This window comes from Fukomys damarensis, unplaced genomic scaffold (genome assembly GCF_012274545.1).
Source record: "Fukomys damarensis isolate Sample0158 unplaced genomic scaffold, DMR_v1.0_HiC HiC_scaffold_36, whole genome shotgun sequence".
In the NCBI taxonomy this organism is placed as follows: domain Eukaryota; kingdom Metazoa; phylum Chordata; class Mammalia; order Rodentia; family Bathyergidae; genus Fukomys; species Fukomys damarensis.
The window spans coordinates 37695446-37718088 of record NW_022900948.1 but is presented as its reverse complement, the minus strand read 5'-3'; the positions used below and the strand labels follow the sequence as shown (position 1 = coordinate 37718088).

Here is a 22643-nt window from a genome sequence, read left to right as displayed (position 1 = left end):
CTCTCTCTCTCTCTCTCTTTCTGACTCTTCCTCTCCTACGTCTTGGCTGCTGTCCGTTGAGTACCTCTCCTCCACCAGGCCCTTCTACCTTGCTGTTTCTGCCTCAGAGCCAACCTACCACGGACTAAACACTCTGAAACCTGAGCCAAAGCAAACCTTTCCTCCTTTAAGTTGTAGGCGTCAGCTGTTTTGTCCCAGTGATGGGAAAGTGATCCATCCACCCGTCAAACCTGAGAACCGGGGGACATCCAGGGGTGACACCTGGAAGCGGCGGAAATGAGGTGTGAGCTGGACAGGAAGTGGATGTGGTCACTCAGGCCGGAGCCTAAGAAGCCCTAAGAGTGAAAAGGGATGGTGCTCACCCCACTGCTGCATGGCAAACAGGAGGAGGCTGAATTGTAAAACAAAACAGTTACAGGCATTACAAAAATTCTGGCATCGCCTCACTGCTGGGATCATGGAAAGCCAGTTTCCTTCCGTCTTCCTTTCTTGGTGCCTCCTTTTCTGTCTGATGGGGCCTTGAGGCAGCTGCCTGCTTGGTGATCCAGAGAAAAGCAAGGAGGCCAGAGGCTAAGGAGCCACTAGCAGCCAGGGTCAGAGGGAGCCCACCCGCGGAAGTACAAGAAGGACCAACCTGGGAGGCAGGAGAGCGAGGTGGGGTCTGGGTGCAGCAGCCGTGGAGCCTCAAGAACGAGGCCGCCACCAGTCACGTTGAAAACCAGAGAGGGCAGGGAGAGGAGGCCTGCAGAGGGCGCCCAGCCATGCAGTGGAGCTGCCAGCTGAGCCCAGAGATCGGCGCTCACTCAGCAGCCCTCAGCCCGTCTTCCCCTGCCTTCCAGGAGTCCCCCGCCCAAGGAGCCCAGCTTTGGGTGAGGACACTTCGGTGCTCTTTGCCCTTAGGATCCTCCACACTGAGAAAAAGGGAGGAGTTCGGGTCCCTGGGTAGAGATAAGGGGAACTGTTTTGGGAAGAAGAGACCGGACGTAAGTAGAGAAGCAGCAGCTGGGGGGTGAGGGGGAGCGGGGTGGCAGTTCCTCCTGTGGCCACAAGGGGGCAGATGAAGAACAGATTCTGCCTTCACCCGGCCCCTGCCTCTGAGGACTGTTTCTAGGTCCTGATTTCACCTGCGATGTGTCCTTGGGCTCCCTGGGCCTCGGTTTCTTTCCCTGCAAGGTGAGGCAGATGGGCACCGTAATCTCATGGGCTCTGTTTAGGATCCCCTTCGTTTTCAGCCCCCCAGTGAAGGCACAGCCACGGGGCATGGGCAGCGGCACAGACTTGGGTCTCTGCAGGTGCTGGGGAGGAGACCCCGCTAAACCTCTGTGGGATGTGTCCATCCCTTGCCCTCTGGGCCTCAGGACCCATCGGAATAATGGCAGAAAAGGGGCTCGGGTACTTTCTCAGTGCTTCTCCACCCCCAGCTCTCTGTGGCACCCCAGCCTGTCCTTGGGTGCCCCCCAGAGCTACCCCCTGGTTCCCCAGACTCTGGTGCTGGTCGAGGGGAAAGGCAGGACGGAGAGTTGGGACAGATGGCTGCTGGCTGGTGCAGTGCTTATGTCTTTAGAGAAGCTGGCACGGTGGTGCCCTCAGCCAGGAATGAACAGCTGAGGCCGAAGCCTCATGCCCACCTATGGCAATGCGTGTCCTGTGTTGACCAGTGCTGGCGGGGTGGGGGTGGGGTGGCAAGAGCCCGAGCACGAGCAGGACTCAGTGTGGGGAGACGGTGCCTCCCAAAGACCCTCCCCACGGAAGTGAGCCAGCCCAGGCAGCCTGGGAAGGGCCAGCAGCACACCTGTGGATCACTGGCCAGCACCCGTTCTCCTGCTCTGTGACCTGGGGCACTCGAGTAGGCAGCCATCGCTGGGATTTGGTGGGGAGAATGGTGGAGTTCTGGGCAGCATCTTAAAGTCTCAGGGTAGCCCGGGGGTTGGTGCAACCGTCGGCCCCTGCGTGTCCTCAGTGATGTCCCTGGAGGTGTGGCCCCTTGGGACTCCCTGGGGCTTCGGAAGAACTGAGGACCGTCTCCATTCAGTCCTGGTCCGGAATCTTCGCGTGGTGAGGTGAGGGGTAGTCCCGGGACACTGGGTGGCCCGCCCCTGTTCTCCTGTCTCCGATCAGCCATTCCCTGCTCTTTCGCCCCCGGCAGGGCCTTCAGAGTCGCTCACTCCCGCCAGCCCTGCTGCCTCCCAGGTGCAGGGCTGAGCCGGTTCTCAGGCCCTCTCCTTCCCAGGGGACCCTGAGCCGTGCCCAGGAGGACCTGTGGTACCAGGTGCTGTGGCACTCGTGGCTGATGCTGGAGCAGGTAGATGTGGCATTCCCCAGACAGGCCAGCGCCTCAGTGTCCAGCTGGCCTCAGGACGTGAACCTGAGGGTCTGGGCCAGCTGCCATGCAGCAGTGACCTTGCCACACCTGTCAGCTCGCCTCCCACAAGCCCTCTCACCTGAGCCCAGCCTCCTGCATCTGTGGCTGCTGGAGCCAGAGCCCAAGCACTGGGGCCACAGCTGAGTGCCCAGCAGATAGAGGGAGGTGCTGGGGCCTAGGACCTGGGCGGGGAGTTGGAGACTCTTCAGACTGGAAGGGTCTCCTCGCTTCTATTCGGATCCCTTGCCCACCTACATGCAACCCGTGGGGTGTCCTTCCTCATCTGCGGCTTTCTCTACTCCAGGAGACTGTGTGTTGCAGGCTTGGGGGACCCAAGGGAATGTTCCCTTAGAACCATAGCTACAGACAGCATCTTGGGTGCCATCTTGGGTAATGTGGCCACACATGAGGGTCCTGGGAGTTGCAGAGCATAGAAGATTCTGAAGAGGAGGAGTACGTGAAAGGCGTGATTATCCCAGGTGGCCGCTCGGTGGGAGATGGGCGGGCTGAGTGGGTTGGGTGCTTAGGGCTGAGGCTGTTCGGCATTAGGGCTGAATTCTCATCCCACAGCAGCTCTGGGCTCTGCAGAGAGACAGAGGAGGTGCGGATGAGTCCCCCGGGTTCAGGCTGTTGTGGATCCAGCCCCCTATATAGGAACTGAACAGATCCAGGCTAGATCAGCAGGGGCAGGAGCTTGGGTTTGCCAAGGGGCTGGAGGCTCCTTGAGACACTGGGTCAGCTGTTCCCTGTGGGAAGCCATCCAGCCCCTCAGAAAGCTCCTGAGCAGAGGGAGGTGTGGCTGCGGCCTTGCCAGGCAGGGGTATGAGGGTTAGGCCTGGGGGAGGGGCAGAGACAGGGACAGAGAGAGACAGAGAAACCCAGGCAGCAGGCCAGAAAACTGCCCACCGGAGGAGGCCACGCCAGCTGTGGCCCGGATGCTGGGCCTTCCTGAGTGCCCACTTCCAGCTTGGCACTCGCAGCCCATTCCTCGTTGGATTCTCATAGAACCCCTCGCCGGGCAGGCACTGAAGCTCCTCCCTTTTTGGCATTTAAAACATCGAGCTTACCCGCACCTACCCCAGGGCGCTGTCTGCAGCGTTCATCTCAGTGGCTTCCCGTTGAATGGAATCGCTCGGTCATTAGCAGCCCTCCGGCTTCAGCCCTGGCCCTGGCGTTGGGGCTGGGACGTGGTCAGGTGATTCATGGCGCTCTGTGTGTGGCTTCTCTCAGCATCGTGCTGCCGGGGCCCCGGTGTTTCCACGCTGTAGATGAACCCATGGCCCGGACAGATGCGGGGCTGCCCGGAGTCACAGGGCGGTCAGCCCAGGTCCGTGGGGCTGGGGCAGCAGGAGAGCTCGAACTCCATCCAAGAGCATAGCTGCTACTCAGCTCCAGCTCTTTTATTTCTAGGATAGTGAGAAAAGCAACGGCTGACATTTTGAATTGTTCTTTTGTGTCTATCCTGTTCTATAAGAATACTTTGTAAGTACTTTCTCTTTTATCCTTCACGACTATCCTGAAACAAGTAGTGTTATTATCCTCATTATGCCTATGAAGGCCCACAGCACAGAGAGGTTAAGTGACTCAGCTGAGGACACACAGCAAGATGAGAATGGAGAGCTGGGGCTGGAGCCAGGTAATCTGCCATCAGAGAAGAGACCTGGGATTTATCCACTGATACTCCTCTCCTAGATTTTGAAAGGACAGCACGATAGCAGATTTCATTGGGAAATGTCACAGCTGTGTTTCCAAGTGTTGGCAACTAGTCATAGTTGTTTTTCAACATTCTACAAGCTGCAGACCCTGAACCTGGAAAGTCAGGTTTAGTACACAGGGAGGGGATATTCACGTTTACCATTTGCCCACCAGTGCCACTTGCTTGCCTCCTCCTTTCTGACATTTCCTCTATTTTTCTTTCTTTTCTTTTTTCTTCTCTCCTCCTCTCCTTTCCTCCTTTCTCCCCCACCCCTCTCTTTCTGTTTCTGAGACAGAGTCTTACTGTATAGGTCAAACTCTCAGCCCGAGACCCTCCTGCCTCAGCCTCCCAAATACTGGGATTATAGGCATGAACCATTATGCCCAGGCCTCCTGATGTTTCTTAACTGGTCCAGCTGAGAGCTGTGCCTCCACAGATGTCCCATCACCCATTGGTGAACCTGAAGCTGTGGGAAGTCAGACAGCCATGCTTGGGTGAGAGGCCAGCCAGACCATTTGTTTATTATGTTATTTGTTTGTTTGTTTTTGTGTCCTGGGGATTGACTAGAAGGCCTCATGTATTACTTAATCCAATCCTGAATTGCCCTGTGGGGCAGGCAGAAAGGTTACAGGCCTGGGGTCCAAGCCAGGCAGCCCTGCTGGAATCTGCCACTTCCTAGCTGTCTGACCTGGCGGAGTTGGGGGTGCTCGAGATAGGGGAATAGTGCCTTCTTTAGGCAGCAGAGAGGATTCTATGGATTAAAACACAAAGCGCTAAGAACAGTTTTTCAAATTCAGCACATACGCGAGTTGACATTTTCCCTAACACTGTGTGTGTGTGTGTGTGTGTGTGTGTGTGTGTGTGCCTGCTAACAGTGTGTCCCCCTGCTGTGGGACTGCCTAACTTATCACTGTTAATCCCCATTTTACTGACGGGGAAACAGGACAAAGAAAACGGACTTGTGTAGGGCTGGGGTTTTCAGCCTGGGGTGTGTTGATTCCTGGGACGCCACTGTCAGTGTTCAAAGGCAGCTGTCTTGGGGTCTCCACCGGGGGTCCCAGGAATTCCAGACCCTGTACTCAGGGGCTCAGGGGAAGCAGACAGTGGTACTTAGGGCTGATGCTAACCAAAGCGCAGACTTCGGAGTCCTCCTGTCATGGCCTGCGAACCAGAACTTTGGCAGTCAGAGAGGCTGACGGATCCCAGACCTTCGTGGGATGGCGGAAGAACAGTCCTGCAAAAGGAGAAGGTCACACAGTCCAAAGGCAAGGGCTGACCTCCCCCTTCCCCGCAGCCTCTTTCCCCTTCCTCTCTGTGGTGACGAGGCATGAAGAGGAGTTTCCCCCAGGGAGCAAAGGCTCATGGGATGCACACGTCCGTTCTCAGCGGACCCCACTCCTCCAGCCCCAGCACTGGTTTTGCTTTGCACAAGAATGATACTCCCCGCCCCAGGCTCACTGATGCCAGGGCCTCTGGAGGATACGAGGAGCTCTAAAGGGGTGGGATGGCTGCTGGCCAAACAGGAGCCCCGAGGTCACTGGCGGGGAAGATCTCTTCCTCCCTCAGGGAGCTGGGGTCAGTGCCCCAGGGGATGGGCAGAGGAAAAGTGCTCTGGCTCAGAGCTCCCGACCCAGGCCAGCTGGCAGGTGCGGCTGCAGCAGACCAGGAGCTCAGAGTGTGACAGGGAGACAGACCAGGAGGGCAGTCAGTGGAGAGGCCTCCGGGGCTGGGCATTGGGGGTGAAGCAGCCGGAGCTTCACTTTTCTCTCCGGTATTTTTAGTCCCCTCCTCACCCCCAGGCTTGGCTAGGAAGGGAGGGAGCTCGGAGAGGTCAGGGGTAGACGTGAGGCTGACTGGCCTCCCGAATTGCATCTAGAAAGGTCTGCAGAAGCTTGGCAGCTCGTCCAGGCCGCCCCTCCCTCCCTGCGATCCTCTGGCCTCTTAAGAATCTGGAGGAACAATTGCTAATCAGCTTCGAGCTGGGGATGAATGGAGGCGCCAACTCAAGCCTCAATTACTGCAGCTGCTCCCCTCTCCCCGGCTGCCCCAGACTGGCTCCCAGTCCCTTCCCAGCTCCACTTTCTTCTTCCTCCCTCTGCCTGTGGCTCTGTCCTGATGGAACCAGCACACAGTGCCCCTTCCTTCACTTTACTTGCAGTGAGGCTCCCAAAGGCAAGTTGCAGTCTCACCTGGTCTTCTGTAACCAGACTCCTCCTGCGGGAACAGACTTCCCCCCACTGGCAAACTCCTACCCAGCTTCCAAAGCCCAGCTTCCCACAACACCTCACCTCTCCGGACAGCAGCGCCAGGGAGTCTCAGCTACATCACAGTCTGCCAAGTTATTGCTGTGCTTCTCCTTCTGGCTGATCCCTCCCCACAGCCCACACTCTGGGGCTTCTTGTCCTCCCCACTGCCCTCCGTAGTGAATGACTCGGTGTCCTGGGCTCCCATTGGACAGTGGTCCCAGCTGCCTGATCACCGCTGCCTCTCCCACCCTTGGAGACAGATGATGAATGGATGCAGTTCTAAACTGGGTCAGTGGCCACTCTCCCCAACCAGGGCAACTGTAGCTAAAGTCAAAATTTCCTTCTGGCTGAGTCTCATTGCTCCCTCCATCTGACTGTAAATGTTTATTATCAAAAGGAACGGAATTTCCCCAAGGCCATGCTAACGAGATTCCCCCCAGCCAAACACCTGGAGGGTTCCCCAAAGGAGCAGCCTGCAGGCTGGTGGAGGGGCGGGAATAGGGAAAGCATCGTGGATTTGTAGAGTGGGGTGCAGGCACAGGGCCCAGGAGCTGCCTGCAGAACCCCACGCTCAGTCACAACAGAGGAAGCAAGGTGGGGGACAGGAGAAGGAAGGCTTGGCAGCAACTCCGGCGACACCAGGCCAGGAGAGGGGCACCCACTCTTCACCCCTCACAGCACCAGCCCCTCTTCTGGTGCCCCCCGACCCCTCAGCAGGCTGTGAGCGCCCGAAGCTCTGACCCTGGTGTGCAGGCTCGCCCCAAAGTGGCCAAAGGAGCACAGAGAAAGGTGAAAAATGACGGAGACCGGAAGTGTGAGCCATGGTGGGCACCAGTAAGCCTGTCCAGGAAGTAGGGTGACACAGTGTGAAGCCTGCTCCTCTGAGGGCCCCAGGGGGCGCCCCTGGCCGGTCTGACATGCTCTCAACAACAAAAGGGTACTGTGAAACACAAAGCACGTATTCCCCAGGCATTACAGAACAGTGCTGTGCTATACCAGCAACCCACATTTGCGGGTCACTTTGTGTTTTATTTTGGTTGCCTCATGATGAGAACTATTCGAGGCAGGCATGGCTGTTCCCATTTAACCAACGAAAGAGCTAGGCTCTGGGGGCAGGGCTGTGATGGGGAAGTCCGGGTCTGGGCAGCCGCGTCCGGGACCCTGACCCCAGCCTGCCCTGGCTGAAGATTCCCTTGACCCTATATTCTGCTTTCTTGGAAGCTGTAGTCTGGGGCTCAGCCTGGGATACTGGAATTTTTGGTTTTGTTTTGTTTTTGTTTTTTAAGATAAGGTCTCTCTGTGTAGTCCAAGCTGGTCTTGAACTCACTATACAGCATAGGCTGGCCTCCAATTTGTGGCGATCCTCCTGCCTCAGCCTCCTGATTGCTAGGATGACAGGTGTGCTCTACCACACCAGGCTTGGATACTGGAGTTTTGAAGAAGCAGAGGGTCCCGCCTGACTCCAGGGCTCGGGCTCTTTCTGCTGCATCAGTCTGCGGACACCAGCCAGAGGATGGCATGTGAGGGGGTCAGGGTAGCAAGGATGGAAGGAGATGTGGCCTACAGAATAGGACTGACCGAACTTGAACTCAGGCTCAGGTGCTAACTGGGAGAGCTCAGGCAGGCTGTGTTACCAGCCAAGTCTCATGTCCCTCACGTGTCCACTACGACAATGCTGGGCCTCCCTCTGCCCTTTGCCCCAGCTGCCCTTCCTCAGGAGAGCCTTTCTGCCCTGACCCACCAGAGAGTGACCTTCAGATCAGCCCTGACCTTCGTTTTGGGATGTCTCTCCACCCCCTCACGGGAGCCCCATACTTAGCCCTAGTGTGTTGCCCATGTGCCGGCACTGTGCTGGGCTCCAGGCCCGGGAGACAGTGCCTGTTTGCAGGGAGCTGGCTCTCAGCCCAACGGAGGAAGCCAACAGGGAAACACACGTCAAGGGTGCTGTGAGATGCACTCTAGAGTTCGGGGCTGGCCCCCCTGAGGAGGGGCTTCTGGTCGGAGACCCAGAACATCAGTGGACTTGCCCCAGAAGAGGAACTGCCCTGCTTTGACCTGGAAGGGAGGGAAGCCAGCCGGAGCGTGACAAGGCAGGGGGTAAGGCGGGCCACCCAGAGGCTGCTGTCCATCTGACAGTGCTTCTGCGGGGCACTCAGCTTGGTGTCCTCAGAGTAGAAGCCGTGTGAGGGCTGAACGCTGACGGCAGCTGCAAGGCTGGGGCAGCCGAACGCGGACTGGGTGCGCAGTGCAGCCTGGCCCAGCCACTTTGGCCACCGCAGGCCAGGTCGGCTGAGAACTCCAGTCCCGCACCAAGGGCTCCAGCTCAGAGAAACCCAGTTCAGACCCCTCACGAGCAGGAGGCCCACAGCTGGCCTTCTGGAAACAAGAGGCTTAGGCTTGGAAGAGACTGGGGGACAGAGCTGGCTGCAGCAGCGGGGGCTGCAGGCAGATGGCAGAGGGCCTGGGCTGTGTGCGGGTCCCTGACTGGCTCACCAAGAGAAGACCTCGGGTCCCTGGGTGAGGTGGGGATAGGGTCACGGGCCTAAGCACAGATTCAGTGAGGGAGAGCAGTTCACACACCTGGCTCCTTAGTCGGAGCTGCTCGACTCTGTCTCCCGTCACTTGTTACTTGACTCAGACTCAGGTTTCCTCTCAGGAGCTCGTGGCCTCTGCCACATAAACATGAGAGAGACCAGTGCCAGAGAAAATGACAACAGGGAGGAGCAGCCCTGGGCTCGGGCGGCTGTGGGGAGAGAGAAGGAGTCAGGGCAAGCTTTGTGGAGGCAGCAGTGGGTGGGACTCTGAAGGCAGACAGGCTGGCGGCTCCCAGAGTTGAACCAGTGAGGGCCAGTGTGGGTGGAGGACTTGTTTTGTCCTGAAGTCGGGAGCTTGCAGAATGAAACTGACCCAGGACCTTAAAAGTGCTGGTGCCACACCACTGTGGCCTCTGAACAGATTTGCCCCTCACACTGGGATCAGAAGAGCAGAGGAGCAGAGATGGGGGGGACACACAGGGCCCTTTCGTCCCTGGAGTCCCCCAAGCAGGGTGTGTTCTCCAACCCTCCCCCGTACCCTGTGGGGCCTGGCCGGTGGGTCACAGGAAGAGGCTGGTTACAGCCCCTACCCTCCAAATGCCTTCCCAGTGACCGGGCCAGTGCTGGCTCCAGGAAGCCAGGGGCCAAGTGTCTCTGCCTACCTGTGGGGTCCCTGCCTGAACTCCTGGTTGGAAAGGCTGAGTTTTGAAGAGGTGCGGGTGGGGGCATCACTGAGCTGCTCTATCTTCTCAGAGTCGAGCTGGCTGAAAGGTGGTGATGCTGGAGATGAGCCCCTCACCCCACTGCCCAAGAGCAGACCAACTAAGGTAGGGTGGGTAGGTGAAGGCCGAGTGTGCCAGTCCCGGCCCCGAGGAGATTTCCTCACTGGAGTCTTCCTCCTATGCTGAGATGGGGCTTTAGCCTGGGTCCTGAGCCTCCGGAGGGCTCAGGAGACCGTGGCGATGTACTGGGGGTTTTCCTACAGGGTCCGCTCTGTCTCTGTGCTTACGCAGTCCCCACGCTGGCTCTCTCCCTCGAGCGTCCCTGCAGTGTCTCTGCCCCACAGCAACTCCTCTTGCCAGTGCGAGGTTCCCCGTACCCTGAGCCCCATGCTGCACTGCTGGGGCTCCCTGCAGGAGATGGAAGAGGTGTTGAAGGAGCTGGGTCATAAGCGCAGTGACAGCATCCAACCCCGAGCTGGGATCAGTCCCTGGCCCCAGGCATCCCTAGGAGGTTTGGGTCCTGTCCAACTCCCCTACCTCCCTTGGGACTTCTCAGGCGCACTGGTTCACCTTCTTCTCCATCCCCTCTCCCCTGTACAAGCAAATTCCTAAAGGGTTTCCAAACCCGCATTGCACACGCCACTCTCTCACACTTCCATCCCAGCACTCACTGGGAGGAGAAGAAATACGGACCAGAAAAAGCTGAAGGCAGGTTCCCCAACTGCCAGGCCGTCGATCCCACAATGTAAGTGGAAATGCAGGCTGAGAGAGGTCGCCTCGGGCTGCTAGACATCTCAGAGTCCACAGGTCCGCAACTACCGGTGTCCTTCAAACCCGAGTCTTTTGGTTCCATTTTAGCAAAGACACTTCCGCCCATCCGCCAGTGAGGCAATCACAGCTGTGGAGTCTCCCCAGGTCTCTACCTCTAACTCACTTCACAGACATCTCCGGGTTGCCCCTTTCTCTCCATCTGTACTGTCCCAAACTGTCCCACACCCCGGACAGCCTGGCCTGGCTCAGAGGTGTTCAGTGAAAATGCACTGAAGGAAAGAATGAATGAAAGCATGAATAGCTCAGCCTCTTGCAGCTCCCTCCAGACTCATCCCGCCAGCCCCGCCCGGAATGACAGGAACGGTGCAGTGTGAGCCTGTCCTGCCCGGTTCCAAGCCCTCAGCGCCCCCATGAGCTCATGCTGTCTTCTGGTTTGCAGGGCCCTGAATAGCTTGGCCCTGCTTCCTTGCCCGCCTCCTCTCTCCACACTCACTATATATAGATGTTCCAGCCATAACACAGTTCTTGTAGGCGGCGGCCAACTACAATCTGCGCTGGTCTCATCTTATACTCTGCCTTGGTACACACTGGACCTTCTGCCTGGAGGGCCTCCCCATACCGCTCCGTCTCCCTGGTGAACCATCCACGCTTCACCTCCCTCGCTAAGAGGACCAAGCCGAGCACCTGGTATGCCTCTGTATTACAACACTTAGTGTCAGCAATGGGTGCGTCTGGCATTGCAGTGGACCAGCGTGTCCCTAGGCCCCAGGCACTTTTCTTACTTATCTCCATGTGGAGCTCTCAGCACAGGCTTGGGCACAGAGGGCAGGAATGAGGAAGTCTCTGGTGTCAGCTGAGCCTGAGACATGCGGAAGGCCACGTCCAGGTGCACGCACACGCAGCCTGTATGCTCACCTGGACCAAAGGAAGTCACTGCCATTTGCTGATGTACAAAAGATGGCCCTAAAAGAGAGTGGCTTAAAACAATGGCAGTTTGGTATTCCTGTTGGTTCTAGAGCTTGGCTGGGCTCTGCCAGGGGTTCTGCTGCTGTGGAGTGCAGGGGTCACCATGGCTGGTGCTCATCTGCGAGCGTAGCTAGGGCTGCAGCCTATCGCTCTCAGGTCTTCTTCTATGAGGCCGCTCATCATCGCTCTGCAGTCCTGCCTGGCTGACCTCATAGCTTGGCATCTGGCTTCCCCGAAGGCCATTCCAAGAGGGCACATCTCGGTGTGCAAGAGCTTTTGAGTCTTTGTTTTTTCATACCTATAAATGTTGCACTGTGGCCCTAGGGGAACTGTTGACTGCACCCACCTTCAGAAAGGGTCTTGAGTACAATTTAGCTTCCTCCCCACCTGCTGGGTCAGTGGCAACTTATTCTAAAAGAAGTTGGAAGTGGGCTTTGATCTACTCCGGTCTCACCCATCAAGTCTGGCTTTGAGGGTGGGGACAGGACGGAGTCACTCAGACCTGACTTCTCTGTGTTAGACGTGACCCTCACCCCTTGGAAGGCTGGCTTTTTGGAAGTGTCCCCTCTCATGGGACACCATAGCCTACACAGTGGAAGAGGGAATGGTGCTCTTTGTTTTCTACCAACAAAGAGAACATCAGGGAATTAGCTAAGCCTTGGTTGCTTGGAGTAGTCAGATGAGAAGAACCTTTCTCCCACTTCCCCACTTCCTGTCTGTTTTCCTCATTTCATCTTCTCTTCCCATTTCTGATTCCAGAACTTGGGCTCAATGTCTTTAAGATTCCTGTCCACCTCCCACATCTCCTCTTTCTCTTTTTCCTCATCCTCCTTCTTTCTGTGAGGGGGATCAGAACCTACAGCCTCACACATGCTCAGCATGCACCCTGCCACTGAGCTGCACGCCAGCTCCCCCAGGTTTCTCTATTCGTCATCCTTTGGTAGCTGGGCCACATTGTAACTCTGCAATGCTGTGTTTATCACCCGTGCCTCCTACAAAGCAGGCATGCACTGGCTGCTTGACCTGCCCCCCTCCATCCGAGTCTCACACTACTGCCTTCTGACGGTTGGCCCCTGGACCTAGCATCCACAGATCCCCAACTAAGAAAAAAACCAAAGCAAACATACAAAGAGGAAAACACACACCATCTCCTGTGTGATTCACCGTGCCTCCATTGTTACCTCCCAAGGTGGTTAGTCACATTGAAACGGAGTCTCTGTCAGCTTGTAAGCATGAGTGAGTCCCTGTTCTGCATTCGAAGTGTGACTGAGGAATAGACTTCCGTTAGGGCCCTGAAATTTGGGGATGTTTGTCTCTGTAGCATACTATAGCTTGGCCTGACTGAAACGCACCTCAAGTTCAACAGAAGAGACCACAGAACCGCTGGACCACCTGTCTGACCTTCACAACCAGCCTTTCTGGAGGCTGAAGGTAATCTTCAGTCTATTGTAAAATCCATCTGGTAAATTGCAGTAGGAGCCAGTATGTAGCTTAGCAACTAACTGGTTGTGATAGGGTAGGGGAATAAAGGGAGTGAGTGTCCCAAAATGGAAGGAAATCTTCTCCTTCACTTCTCCTCTTAAACCAACAAGGAACAGGACTTCTCAAATCGGGCCACTTGGGAATACTTGGGATTTATTTTTCTTTGTTTATTTTCTTAAACTTGCTTTTCAAAGTTAGGCTAAAATCGAGTGCTCAATGATTTTTTTCCCCCTCCTTCTTCCTCTGGAACAACTCTGCGGATACATTTCAACAGCTCCTGCTTCTTGACCTGGGTGAGGCGTCTCTTGATTGCCTACAGATGATTGCTTTGTAAAATATTTTTAAACCCTGACAGCTCTCCAAGAGAGAAACCAGTTGTTAGGAGAGTGCAGTGGCTTTCAATTTCTCTTGACCTTTTCGGAAAAGTAATTTGAAATTTGGTGTTTATTCTCTGCCTTCCCCGAGTGCCTGAGGAATCCAAGGGGGTATCGTGTCGTCAGTAATTTTATTCCCAGCTTGCTGCTTCACATGCCTGGCTGTTATTCTATTACATGTAATCATGCACCTCCTCTTTTCCTAGGTGCTGCCACGAGAGTCCAGAGAGAGAAGTAGGACGTCCTTCCACTAGGCCCAGTGCTGGTGGCACAAACATACACAGTGCACAGAGCCCGGCCAAGGCTGCTATTTCCATGCCAGGTTCTTCACTGATGTGTAAAATGTCAGAGCCAGTCAGGCATGGTGGTGCACTTCCAGCCCTCGAGAGGCTGAGGCAGGAGGATCAAGGCCAGCCTTGGCTGCATAGTGAGACCCGGTTCAACGAAGAAGACAAAACAAAAAAGTCATAGCCAGATGACTTTGTAAGGGTATCTGGGTCAAACTCCTCACTCGGCACAAGGGAAATGAAAGCCCAGAGTGTGCAGGGCCAGGCCAGAGAGCTGGGACATACATCAGTGCCAGTGTGACAGAATTGCAGAATGGGAAGGACACTGACTTGGCATCACACATCCTGAAGCTTGGGCTTGAACTCTGCCACTTACTCACCGTGTGACTTTGGACAAAAGCCTCCCTTTGTCTCAGGCCCAGTTTCCTCACCTCTGAAATGGGTACCGTAATAGTCACCAGAGAGCACTGACGGGCAGGCACTTTCCCTACGCTGACTAGCAGCACCAATCATCGCCGATCCACACTTCTCAGACGAGGTAAGTGTCATGGCCCAGGGTCATGAGAAGGAGTGCAGATCCCAGCCCAGGATGTCTGACTACTCGGTTCCACACCAGGGTCAGAAATTATATGGTGTGGGGGGGCAGGTCGGGGCTGTTTTTAAAAGAAAGGCTTTATTGAGATATAATTCACACGCCACACAATTAATATTTTTAAAGTATGCAGTTCACCGGTTTTTAGTCCATTCAAAGTTGTGTATCCACTGTCATACTCAGTTTTCATCATCCTCCAAAAGAAACCCTATTCCCCTTACCTACCATTTGCTATTCACCTCTTGCCTCCCAGCCCTAGAAAACCATAAGTCTAATTTCTCTCTCCAGATTTGCTTATTCTGGACATTTTTATACAAATGGAATTGTATAAGGCATAATCCTAGGCGTCTGGCTTTTTCACTTAGCATAATGTTTTTCAAGGCTGGTTTACCAGTAGTCCGTCTTCCCCTTAATTTCCATATTTGCTACAAATCTTGTCTTCCTCTTCCATATTTTGCTCCCTGTTTTCGATAGAGCACATTCATAGGAGTTCCTCAGAAAGAACACTTAGAATGTAAATTTTTGAGGGGTCTAGAATGTCTGAAAGCATTTTGGCTATATTCTTGATAATTAGGCTGGATATAGAATTCTTCGCCACTTTGATTCATGATTTTGAAAGCAAAATTTCCTTCCAAATTCGTGTGGTTGGGAAATCTCATGCCATTCTCTGTCTCATTTCATGTGTCTTTCAACTTCCCTCCTGCTCTCTCTCTCTGTGTAAAGGTTTAGGACCTTCCCCAGCCCCATGTGCCATGATTCATGATGATATGACTTGGTGTGTATTTTCCCTGTTCTCTGCTCTGGGATATAGTGGGCTCTTTCAATCTGGAAATAAATGGCATTAGGTATTGAGACATTTCTTCTATTGCCTATGACATCATTTCTTCTTATTGACAAATAATGTTTCATTGAATGTGTGCACCACATTTCGTGTGACTCACTCAGCAGTTGACGTTCACTTGGATTGTTCCCACTGTGAGGCCATTGTAAATAGCGCTGTTACGAACCGCTGTATGTAAGACTTTATGTGGACATGTTTTCCTTTCTCTTGGATTTTCATTCCACCCAAGAGTAGAATTGCTGGGTCATGTGATAACTCTATGACTGACCATTTGAGGAACTGTTTGCAAAAGCAGCTGCACCATTTTACATTTCTACTGGCTCTGATTTTTCCACATTCTTGGAAACACTTACTGTCTTTTCTAGTCTTGCCATCTGTCTTAGTCTGTTTTGTGTTGCTGTAACAGAATACCTGATACTGGGTAATTTACAATGAATAGAGATTTCTTTCTCCCAGTTCTGGAAGCTGGGGGGTCCAAGAGCAAGATGGAGCATCCAGGGAGGACATCACACCATGAGGCAGAGCAAGCGAGCCAGCTTGGCTCCCTTCTCCTTCTCCCTCTTCCTTCTCCTCTTCCTCCTCCTTTTCTTCTCCCCTCTCCTCTTCTTCCTCTTTCTTCTTCCACTGATCCCATCTTGGAGCCCCGCCCTTACAGCCTGATCTAACCCTAACTACTTCCCAAAGACCTTCCTCTCCAATACCATGAACAAATGAATTTGAGAATCAATGTGGGAAAATGGGGGGGGCACAGAGTCAAACCTTGGCATCTGCCAGGGTTTATAATGGTGAACCTTGCTAAATAAAGTTTAGAACATAGCCATTCTAGCACATTCTTTTACATTTGGTCTATGGCAGTTTTCTCGTAGTAGTAAAAGGGGTGGGTAGTGGTGACAGGATTTACAGTGTTGAAATTATTTATTCTGTAGCTTCTTAACAGAAAGTTTGCTGGCTCCTGTTCTAGATCTCTTTGCTGTGAAAGTGATTTAGATCAAGTTCCTGATATATGGAAAGTGCCAAGCAAATATTACCTCCCGCCCTCCTTCGCTCCCCTCCTCTGCTCCTCTTCCTTTCTTGAGACTCTTGGAGCAGACACGATCAGGCCTCCTTCCACAGCCAGTTTTCTGCCGAGAGCATTTTCACCACTCTCTACCCCTCCTCCAGGCAATCTGCCCAGCAGGCACCCACCTGGCCCCCTGTGCGCCACCAGCCTCCTCCAGGAGACTTTCCAGGATAAGGGCTCTCTGGAGGGCTCCACTCCCCCTCCTGAGATGAAGAGGTGCCAGCTCGTCTCCTGGGCGGGGGGTGCCTGGAGAAGGGGCCTGGGAGAGAAGGGAGCTGCAGATAGCTAAAGATGTGTAAGCATTGGGGCTGGGGTCCCTGGGGCTCCCGGGGCTTCATGTGCAGACCACGGCCATGGGGCCCCGGCTCTCTGACCCTCCCAGGTGTCCTCCTTGGCTGAGGGAAAGAAGCATGAAACAGATAAGAGGACAGTAAGGGAGGAAGAGACTGGGACCTTTGGACTTGGGTTAGTGGGAGAGGAGCCCAGGCTGAACCCCCTGGTGCCAGGGAAAGGAAAATATCGAGCCTAGGGAGCTGGATGTGGCCTAAGCAGCAGGAACCCCCTCCCCATTGCCTTACACCCCACTCCCTCCTACAGCCTCAACCTCACCGCCTTGACTCCTGCCCGGTTTCTCCACGGCGATCTTGCTCCCAGGCTCTTCTAAGACCAAAGAGCTAAGGATTGGGCTGTAGCCCAGGGCTGGCATCTCATCGCCACTCCTCCCAGTCATGTGACTGCAGGCAGGTGCTTGTCTTGGGCTCTTTCCTCACTCATTACATTGGGGATAGCAGTGCTACCCGCCTCCTAGGAGTCTGTGAACACTGAACTCGATGATCATCGTAAACGCTCAGAACGGTGTCAGACCTTCTGCATCTACTTCTCAATGGTAGTGGCTACTGCTCCACACTCAGAGCTTTCTTTCTGTAACAGAAACCTCTGCCTCAAACCCTTGTGGAGGCCTTGATGGCTGTGGAAAAGGGCGCGTGTCGACACCGACCTTGCCGGCCTCACCTTGTCTACCGCCACTGTCTCCCGTCAACACTCAGGGCCCTTCCTTCTTCCTTGACCTGTGGCCTCTGTCCATCCTTTGGGACTTCCCTCTCCATCCCCTTCTCACACAATGTGTGTGTGGTGGGCAAGAATGGGGACACACAGCAACATGGCACTTTATGGGGGCTGCCGTGACACAGGGTCCCACCGCTGTGGGCTTCTGTTGTGGGTCCCATTGTCTCATGCTGGAAATACTCCCTGTTCTGATGATGCCTCTCTATGCCAAGCAGGTGATGGACAGCTTGGGTTCTTAAAATGTGAAGTCTATTAAAATTCAGTTTATTTTGGACAAGACTAATCCAGCAGGCCAGGTTTTCTGCTGGGTACCTGACTGAGACGATTTTATATCTGGGTTTCAAGGATAAACCAAGTAGACAGTGGGGTCAGATGGGGCATGGGGAGGAGGGTGCACCATGCAGGAGAAGCAATAGCAGCAAAAGCCCAGAGGTGCAAAAATGTGTTTGCAAACAGAGCCAGGCAGGAGCTCCAGATATTTTAATGCAGTGAGATTTTCCTGCACCTCTTCTTCCTCCAACTCTTTATTGACTGGGCCTCGATCCCCACCTGCTGGCAGCTCTTGATACTGGCAGGGCAAAAATAACCAGCTGGAGGAGAAGCTGCCCCTTCTGCTCTCATCTGGAAAGGTTCTTCCTGTCTTTTACCCCCATAAATGAACTCGCTGTACAAGTGATATAACAGCAGCCATGGTGAATATTTTTATTTAAAAATAAATTTTCAGTTAACAAGGCAATACATACTCCCTGCAGAAAATTTAGAAAACAGAAAATAATAAAGAATAAAGGAGAGGATAAAGCACCCTGACTTCCATCATCCAGAATAATCACTGTTAATACTTGGGCATATTTGCTCCCAGTCCTTTTTCTGACTATAACTTTTTCATAGCTTATGGTCAGTGTGTGAGTTTACTTACGTACCTATGCGTTCATGTGGGTACAGCTATGTTTAAACATATGTTGAATATTCCTGTGGACAGAAGCTTGGTGTGGGGTTTTTGGGAGCTGGATGCTAGTGTCAGACCATCCTGAGTGAGACTCTTGTCTCTGCCCTTGTTAGCTGTGTGACTTGGGTCAGAGTCTTCTCCTTTCTGCGTAGTAATTCCCTGCCCCATCAGTAAAACGCGGGGCCCATCTCTCCCAGAGCTTTTGCGAAGAGGAAATGCCAGGTCTGCAAAGTGCCTAGTCCAGTTCCTCTCCTGAGTAGCAGTACGACAGAAAGCTTTGTCCTGCCAATTCTTAGCAGCAGTCTCTAGAAATGGGACTGATTTCTGCGTTCAAGAATAGGAAGAGCCACAAGGTTGCTGCAAAATTGAGAGGAAAAATTCCAGCAAGATCTCATGTCTCCAGCGTCACAGCCGCTCTCATTTGTCTCTATATTCTTCCAGGCCCTGTTTACGTACAGCAGTTTTTAAGCATTGCAATTACAATGCTTGCACCCGTTCCCTTCGTGTTACATCATCCACATTTCCCTCGGAGGCTGAAGCTGTCGTAGACCACTTTTGCTCTCAGTTGCTTAACTATTTCCTTATAGTTGAATATCTGAGCAGTTTCATTTTTTTTATTCATTAAAGCAATAGTTACTGAGTAAGTGCCCTCTTCCAGGCACGGAACTCAGCACTGGGATACTGTGGGCCACAAGAACAGTGCACTGTTTATGTCTGACACCTGGTGAGACAGAGAAGAGATGAAGCGAGTGACACTGTAACTGTAAGGTGCAGTGAATGTGAGGAAGGGAGAGGACAGAACCCTTGGAGAGAGCTGCTCTACTCACGCGCTTGTGCACCGGGGCAGGAGTTCTCATCCTTCATCCCAGGCCTTCTCTGCTCTTCCATAGCCACAGCTGGTGCTTCTCTTGGAGGAGGTGCGTGTGGGGTTGGATTTTTCCACTGACACATTTCAAGGGTTTCCAAGAAGTCAGCGGGTACCTAGTGTCCAAAGCCCGATCACAGAACTCAAAATGGGCCTTGTTTCCTGTTCTCCCTCCTCTAAGGCTTGTGTTTCCACTGGTCCAGTCTACTCCCTGCCTCCCCAAGGAGAATGATTGCCTCCTTCTTACATCTACCGGCACCACATCTTTCCCTCACCTCCTCTCTCATACAGACCTCTGCTACCCCTGGAAGCCTGTGAACCAATGGGCAAAGGCACCCCCACCTGCAGGGTGGGGAGGCAGGGCACAGGTTGAATTTCATGTTCCTGCCCACATCCTTTGCAGACAATGGCCACCCCATCTAACTTTTCATGTATTTGGTTTTTTTTTGTACCAGTAACTGAACTCTGGACCTTGCACTTGCCAGGCAGGCACAGCACCATTGAGCTACATCCCCAGCCCTCATCTACTTGACTTTTACTCCATCTTGAAGATCTCTCTTCTGGTCTACCTTTTATGTGAGGCCATGCTCTGGATTTCTAATTCACAGTAAGTGTGCTATTCCTTGGACTCCTAAATATTGTCTCCTTTTTACACTTGGCCTCAGTTGACACTTAATCATGTACCACTTTGTATTTCTTCTTTGTTTTCTCCTCTTACATCATTATTTCATTGGAAGAGGTCAGATTTAGATTGAGAGACGAGAGGTACCTGGGCAGATGTATCACTTACACTGAACACTGAAGGAGAAGCAGGCAGAGATCTAGAACAAAAGTTCTAGGCAGAGGGAAAGACATGTACAAAGCCCTGAGGCAGAAGTCTTGGGATGTAAGGCCAAAATAAATATCTGTATATGGGATGGTCTTTTGAGATTCGACACAGTTAAAAACAACTCATTAAGTGATGCACTCTTACTGCCTTCTGAGAACAACTATGTTGTAGATCCCAGAGATAGAGGTTTAGGGATGAACCAGGCCACATTAGCTGAGATGATTTCTGTACAGTGTGACAGACCATGGAGGAGGACTATCATTTATATCAGCAGAAAAATGGACAGAACTTCTTCCAGGGAGCACTGAGAAGGGCTTATGCAAGAGACATTCAAGGTGAATCTGAGTTTCCCAGGTAAAGGTACAAAGGAAGGGAAGTCCAGACAGAGGGGACAGTGTGTCCAAGAGCATGGAGGCAAAGAGAGGGGGATCACTTCAGAAATGCTAATTAGAAGCCTCTCTTAGGACAACTAACATGTTCAGAATTGGTCTGTAGATGGCAGGAAATCAGGGGAGGTTTCTAAGCAGGCTGGTAGCAGGTGGAGAATGGATGGAGCCGTGGTGGGGACCAGCGGCAGGGTGATTCATGAGGAGACTGGTGCAACAGCTCACGCTAAGGGCTGAAGCCTGAACTGGGACAGTGCTAACAGTGATGGGTATGAAAGGAAAGATGGCAGTCATAGCTCCGTGTAGAACCTGTAAGACCTGCTGGCATTATGGCTTTAGGAAGCCAGGGAGAGGTCTAAGTTAGGACCTAGTAGTTTTCAGTACATGACTAAACCAAAGTGGTGCCACTCTCTGAGTCCAGGTGGAGGGATCGGCCCTGGGGGACAGACTGGTGTAGAGAGACTGGGGGTGGTGGTGGTGTTGGTGCAGTGAAGGCTTCTGGTGGGTACCACGGACAGCTCCACGGGTCCCCAGAGTCTTCAAGTAGATCCCATCAGTGGTTCTTGATCTTGACTGTTTTGGAACAAGCAAAGGAACTAAGTTAACATGCAGACTCTCAGGCTCACCTAGATGTTCTGCAACAAAGTCTCTAGGTGTTTAGGAACCTATGTTCTAAATAAGCACCCTAGGGGACTTATTGGTGCAGGCGGCAAGAAGACCATACTTGAAGAAACATTAAAACTAAGCCATGATGGCCTCTGAGGGAACAGAGGAGTGCAGTCATTGTTGCTACAAAGAGGCTTGAATCTTGTAAGGCTACGACAGTACATGTCAAGGCGGTTTTTCACCAAGTGGAACCTGAAGCCCAAGAAAAACAAGACTCTTGCATGGATGAGAGAGGAAGGGATTACCTTCCTCCACAGCCTCTGCGTTCCTTTTATCTTTTACTTTCTAGTGCAGAGTGAGACAAAGTTCACCCATGTGCACTCAATAGTTATTGTCATCATCCTAGGATGAGGTGATACCTTTCCAATCCCATTCCCTAAAAACCCAACCCAACCCAAGCCCCAAACAAAACATATGTCACTCCCTCAGGTGGGAGAGGAGAGTTATCTTTTTGGATTGGCTTTATTTTTTCTTAACAGTAGCAAAGCTTTACATTTATTTAAGGGAAAAGGGACATACTCTAAAGAGCAAATTTGGGCCAAGAAGAAGAAGAAGGGAAAAAAGTACACCCTATAGCACGAGAGTGGAATACTATGAAAAGACCTAGTAGCTTGGATTGGCTTTAAAAAGATATGACAACCCAAAAGAATTGTAAGCAGAGGTTCAAACAGATATTGCACACACACCAATGTCAATGACAGCATTGTTTACAACAGTTATGAGATGGAAACAAACAAAATGCCTGTGGACAGATAAATAGGTGAAAATAATACAATGTATGCATACAATAAAATATGAGTCTTAAATGGAGTGAAATTCCAATACACGCTACAATATGGATGGACTTGAAAGACATTGCTAAGTGAAATAAGCCAGACATAAAAGGACAAATGTATGACTTTACTTCTGTAAGATACCTCTCAGACGTCAAATTAATTAAGAAAAAAAGTAGAATGGTGGTTGTTAGGGGCCGGGGTTGAGGGAAGTCAAGTTGTTATTTTGTGGGCACAGAATTTCAGTGTAGAAAGAAGAAAAAGTTCTGGAGATGGATGGTGGTGACGGCTACACCAACAGTATGAACGTACTGAACGCCACTGAACTGTATATTAAAATGGTTAAAATGGCAAATGTTGTTATGTATCTCTTACTGCAATGAAAAACTGGCATAATAAGAAAATCAGTCGTCAATGTTCTCAACTCTGCTGGCCATCTGTGGGGCTTCGTTCTCTGTCCCTATTGGGAACTTGCTGAGAACAGAGAATCCCCCCTGCCCCCAAGTCTGTGGGTTCTCACAGGAACAAAAAAGAGTTTCTTCCAACAGAACTCTCGTGGCTCCCACGGGCCCGGACCTGTCACATTCATCGTCACCAGAACGAGCAGATATCCCGCGGTGCATTTCCCTGGGATGGATCGGAGGCTCGGAGTTTCCCAGTGAGTGTGCATGGGGGTGGGGGAACTGAACTTCTCGTTTGAGATACGTATCACTCCCAGGTTCGGGAGCCTCACGCATGCTAGACACCTTTCTACCTTCAGACTCACCTCCACCCTCTTCTTGCTAGGGTCCAAGTTCTCAGAAATTTAATGGATTTTCAGGGTCGGCGGGCCAGGGCGGTTCCGCCCTCTTCCAAGATGGCCGCAATCACCTCTGTGACAGGCCTGGCCACGTGTGCACCCTCGCCTATGAGGTTTCAGGGTTTGGTCGGCGATTGTCCCTTCTCGGGCCCCGTCTGGGGGCGGGGTCTGCCTCTGTCAACCAGAGCCTGAGAGATCATGGCAACGAGCTCGGGCGGGGAAAGCGTGGCAGCAGTAGCAGCAGTAGCAGCGAGGGCAGTTTGGTCGCGAGCCGGGCCGGCTGAGGGGAGGCGGCGGCGGCGGAGGCATAGGCATTGGCACCTGTCCTGAACACCATGCGGCGGGGCAGCTCCGAGAGAGAGTTGGCGGCCGGGTCGGAGG

At 52.9% G+C, this 22643-nt stretch overlaps 2 long non-coding RNA genes and 1 pseudogene across 2 annotated transcripts; 1 reads left to right on the top strand and 2 right to left on the bottom strand.

Annotated features, from left to right (window-relative positions):
• Window positions 1-2618: 2618 nt before the first annotated feature.
• On the bottom strand, window positions 2619-5211 carry LOC104847526. The gene is made up of 3 exons (XR_776182.2): window positions 5186-5211; window positions 3440-3768; window positions 2619-2944 (listed from the first exon to the last, which is right to left on the bottom strand). It is a non-coding gene; the product is annotated as an uncharacterized LOC104847526 (long non-coding RNA).
• Window positions 5212-17700: 12489 nt separating this feature from the next.
• LOC104847523 lies at window positions 17701-22477 on the bottom strand. Its single transcript, XR_004515392.1, has 4 exons — window positions 22230-22477; window positions 20534-20597; window positions 18772-18925; window positions 17701-18665 (listed from the first exon to the last, which is right to left on the bottom strand). It is a non-coding gene; the product is annotated as an uncharacterized LOC104847523 (long non-coding RNA).
• A 120-nt stretch (window positions 22478-22597) lies between these two features.
• LOC104847543 overlaps window positions 22598-22643 on the top strand; it is a 9912-nt pseudogene continuing 9866 nt past the window's right edge.